Raw genomic sequence first — 5,048 nt, forward strand, 5'->3', positions numbered from 1 at the left:
TAATTAAAAAGGGAACGGCTTCCCAAGATCCCTTCAGTAATGCTTGACCGGTCTCTTCCTAGCTTCTCACAATTAAAAAAGGGAACAGTTTATCAAGATCCCCTCTCAAGATCCATTCTCCACATGCACACATCCAGCAGAGCTTATTGAATTTCCCTCCCAAAAAAAGAGGGCTAAACAACATGTTTCAAATCACAATAGAGAGAAATCATTTGAAATCGAGTTGCGTTTCATGGCCAATAGAGGTTCCACAAGTGCCACAATGAAAGTAAACGCAGCAGCAACGAATGTTGTCTTGAAAGTGACCGATCAATGGAAGACTTAAAAGTGACAAGTAAGTAGCTTAACCAATGTTTTGTATTGCAAACAATTGTTAACAACACATATATACTTTAGTTCAGCTTGATTTTCGGTCTCGCATTGTTGAAAACTCGGCCAACCAATACGGGCGCAGCCCTATCTAGGTCCACAGATTCCAGTTTTGACCAAGCTTTCTTGGTGGTGCCTACAGAAAAGCAAAAATCTCACTATTAGCAAGGTAAATTCTACGGTAATAAATGAAAATAACTTACTAAGCAATAATTTTTTCTCCCTCTTGCTCATGGGCACCTTTGTGCTTGCTCCCCTCTTCGAAGGCTCATTAGTCATTTTGTGTTTCACAAGAAACTGGTTGGACCACTTTGACTTCATCAGCTTTGACAAGTATTCAGCTATAGTATACTGGAGTGTATACTCCAGTGACTTGTTTTGCTTTCGCAAGACTTTGAGGGCTTTCCTCTTGGCTGCCAGCTCGTCATCAACTTCTTGCTGTAGGTCTGCTAGAGTTTGCTTGTCAAAGAAATTTTCTTCCCAGCCCTGATGGTACACATATTAATGACTTTTATCGTGTTACAACTTTAGGTATATCTATTGGTTACCTTTTCTTTGTCGGAGGACGACGAATTGTCATCATTTGAGTCCCGAGACGACTCATCATCGTCAGCGACAGGCTCCTCAGTCACAGTCACATCAGCAACAACATCAGCAACCGGTGCAGGTAATACCCCAGCAAAGATTGTCACGTGCTTCTGAAGTGTTAACTGCAGTATACTTTCCTTGGCTGCACTTAAGGAAAGTTGACTTTCTTCAAGATTCTTCTTAGACTCGGCCAATTCTTTCTAAATAACAAAAAAATATTTAAAACCTCTGCTTAATCTTATTAGTTACAATACTTACAGTCACGTCGACGTTCCTTTCGTGCAGCAGCACATTCTCCCCCTCAAGTTTAGCAATTTTCGCCCTCAGCTCCTGTTCCAAAGCATTTTCCTTTTCTGATTTCCTGCTCTTTTTGGAATTAGTTTTCCCTAGATTCCCCGTATCACTCTTGCTTTGCTTCACTTTCGATTCCATTTTTCACAAATTCTACCTCTTTCACTATACAGGTTATACTAAGAGTTACCTGTGCAACGGTAATGGTGCACGCGTGCTTTACCTATCAGCGTGGTAGAAAAATCATTTTGGGCTTAAAACAAAAAAGGATCAAAGAGAAATTTTTTTTTAAAGCGGCAAAAAGGGTGGAGGATGGATAATAGCCAAAGGTGCGAACCTGACATTGTGGCGGGCGCCATTCATTCATCCGCCGCTAGTGCAGAGGTAGTGTTCCACTTACTCTCCAGGTGTTTTGCATTTACTTTACTTTACTTACACCATTACCCAGTAGAGGTGTGCCGTATAGTACGTAATTTGGTGTAGTAAATAAAGTAAATTCGTATAGTGAGTATAGTAAATAGGTATAGTGTATTGCGTGTGGTAACTCTGGTGGCAACAACTGGAATTTAGCCTTTATATTTCAATATTGAGACATCCAAAAATAATAAACTAAATCAAAATTACCATCATGAACTCCTTTTTTGTGTTCTCTCAAAAGTGTCATTTTTCTGAATTTTTTCTCACAAACATCACAGGAAGCATTGTAAGAAACTAAATTTAGAATTTCAATATTGAAACATCAAAAAATTATAAACTGAATCAAATTTACCTTGATGAGCGTATGTTTTGTGTTGTCTCATTTGTTTCATGTTTTTGAATTTTTTCTAACAAACATCACAGGCAACATTTTAAGAAACTAATGTAAAAATTTAAAAATTGTGACACAAAAAATCACGGAATAATTTTATTGTGCTTGAAGAAGCAAGATGTAATCGTGAACGATCGTCTGAGAAGAGAGGAGTTGGAATGTAGTTGCTGACTGTGATCCTTCAACATAAGTTTTATAGAATTGGTTTGGTTCACTCTTGACAAGAATAGTCACGTTCTCAGATCCTTAGTCGTTTCGTACAAGTAAGCCTTCGTTGATCTTGTCACCAGTTGCAGAATATATATTTGTTGCAACGTCTGTATATGGATTGATTCGGACTGATTAAATTGGCATAGACCTCTCGGCTTTAGTCAACTTCTTCTTGTCAATCTTAAGCAAATTTGGAAACATGCAAACGATGCACATGCAAAGGATGTATAGAAGCTTGACTTGCGGATTGTTTTCAGTGAGATATCCCAAGCAAGAGCCGCAAGGCATCAAATTGAGATGCAGGTTTAATTATAGAAGATGGAAGCAGAACAACCACGTATGAAACAGGAAATGCAATCAGAATAAAACCATCATCAGAGCGAGTTTCGGATTGCCAACGACGGTATATCCTTGTGATGCAAGTTGAATGTAGATCATCGTTACCTAAATGTCAAGTATGGATATCTCGTTGTCTTTCGATCTAAACATACCATCTACAATTGTTGGCAAATAGAGACAATCTATTGAGTATTTATAGTAGAATATGGATGGTACAGTATCTTTCATAAAAATCCGAATGCTTTCGTCACTTTCTTTATTTAAAAAAAATATTTCAGCAATTTTTTCTTAATATTAATAACATGAACTTTGTAAAAAAATCAATTCTACACATTATATAAAATTTTTAAAGTAAAGAAGAAGTAAAAAAAGTATTATTTACATTAAATTAAGTTTTCGAACAATTTAAAACAACAACTTTAATTTAAAACAATCAACTATCAACAATCAACTACACATTATATCAAAATTTTGAAAGTAAAGAAGAAGTAAAAAAAAGTTATTTCAATTAAATTAAGCTTTCGAAAAAAATCGCAATTTGAGCAATTTGATTCAGAAAAATTTCTGTGTCGAATGCAATAATTAGTTTTTAAAAATAAGTCTGTCCCAATTATCATTTTTTTTTCATGATTACACGTTTTTCCCCATAATTCGCATTTCGTCGATACACGTAAACGCCATAAGAAAGTCTATTAGGAAAAACGCTGTCCCAGTTCGCTGTTTTACCTAGATTGTTCTCGCGTACTGTATTCTCAAAATGGCTTATGCCAACACCTTTGAAATTTTAACATTAGATAGTGACGACGAGGTGCTTCTTGACAATGAAGTGTATGACGATGACGGGAGCAAAGAGATATCGTACGAAAACTATCTCAAGATAAGGAAAAATGCGGAATAGCTAGCGGATACGAGGTAAGTTCTTTAGTTTATCGATAGTGTAGGATTTGAACAAATTGGATTCATTAAAAGAAATATCGTATATCGTTATGATTCATTTACGTAATATATATTAAGAATGTATCGTTACAACATTGAAATGTCTGATTGGGTGGTGAACCATTAAGCAATTACCATAACATTAAGCCATGACTATTAAGAAAAACGTTCACTAAAAAATACATTATGGCAACTCAATAGCAAATCAAACTTCGTTCTACTACAATAACAATTTCAGCAATCATCAATATATTTCTTTGGGATTAATTGTAGAAATGTATAACAAAATAGTATAAGATGTCGAAAACGAAAGTGGGCCATCCATTTTTTCATAAAAACTACGAAAACTACACCTCGTTTGACAATGGAATAAAGTGTCAGGAATATTTTCGTAATTTACTACAACACAAATAGTTCCGAAAAATTACTCTTGCTTTTGAGTTTTTTCCCTGGAAAAGTCTTTTAATAAACCGACCCACATCTTCATATATGAAAACGCAGAATATACCCATGGAGCACCACAGTTTTTAGTTTCCTCAAATACATTAAATGTGTATTAACGCTATAACTAAAATGTTCTAGGCCTAAAGTTCTGGATTTAATGCAATACCCTTATTAGCTGCACATTCTCAACTTGGCCTACTGTTGAGGTCTTTTGTACTAATAATATCATAGCACTTGCAAAAAGCATCAACTGTTAAAATACACTGAAGGAAGCAATTTCTTTAAGGCAACTGCAGAGTGAAAATGAGGAAATTTCTGTATTCAGTAGCTTTCCAGTCACCAAGGTAAGAACTCATGTTTCTGATGTCAAGCAGAATTTCATGAGGAATTTTTTAAATTGGCTTATTAATTATTGATTAGGAAGGATTTTTGAATGTAATACTAACAAGGTTGGCCGGGGTTCCTAACCAAAAATTGATGAACTGGGAAACCACACAAAAACACGCATTGCATAATGTATGCAATCTAACCAGTGATAACAGTTAGAAAAGACAAAAAAAAACTATTTTCGTTACCTTTATTAGCTGCACTGGTCATGCCAAAATGTTGATTCTTGTGTTCTTTTCAGGCATAGGATACAAAAAGGGAAACAACATCGCCCATCCAGGACCCTTTTCGGCAGTTGCTCGCTTAATCAAGTAATAAACGCATCCGTAAAAGCATTGAACTGCTTGATGTTTCACAGCATTGCCCGGGCAGGTGCACAAACTATTGCAAGAGGGAAAATAATTTTTGATAAACGAGTGATGCCAATATTCGATGTTCATTTGAAACCAAAAATGAAAAGATTTGAAAGAAAATATACAAAAGTCTCTCTATTAAGCTTTTTGAGGCTGTTCCAGAGGCTTTAAGTATACTAAATTTCTTATAAATTTTCATTTTTTTGGTTTTTGAGTGTGTGACCATACTTCGCGTGAACAAATGGCCGAAGTATTCTCTTTCTGATTTTAATGGCATGGCTCTGTGGAAACAGGGTTAAGTAGTCTGAATAATGTGGAGTGTG

General features: G+C 35.6%; 1 long non-coding RNA gene across 1 annotated transcript; it reads left to right on the forward strand.

The window, feature by feature from the left end:
• Positions 1 to 446: 446 nt before the first annotated feature.
• On the forward strand, positions 447 to 4,813 carry LOC124325895. Its single transcript, XR_006915440.1, has 5 exons — positions 447 to 538; positions 636 to 809; positions 901 to 1,036; positions 3,400 to 4,329; positions 4,406 to 4,813. It is a non-coding gene; the product is annotated as an uncharacterized LOC124325895 (long non-coding RNA).
• Positions 4,814 to 5,048: the final 235 nt, after the last annotated feature.

Source organism: Daphnia pulicaria, chromosome 2, assembly GCF_021234035.1.
Source record: "Daphnia pulicaria isolate SC F1-1A chromosome 2, SC_F0-13Bv2, whole genome shotgun sequence".
In the NCBI taxonomy this organism is placed as follows: Eukaryota; Metazoa; Arthropoda; class Branchiopoda; order Diplostraca; family Daphniidae; genus Daphnia; species Daphnia pulicaria.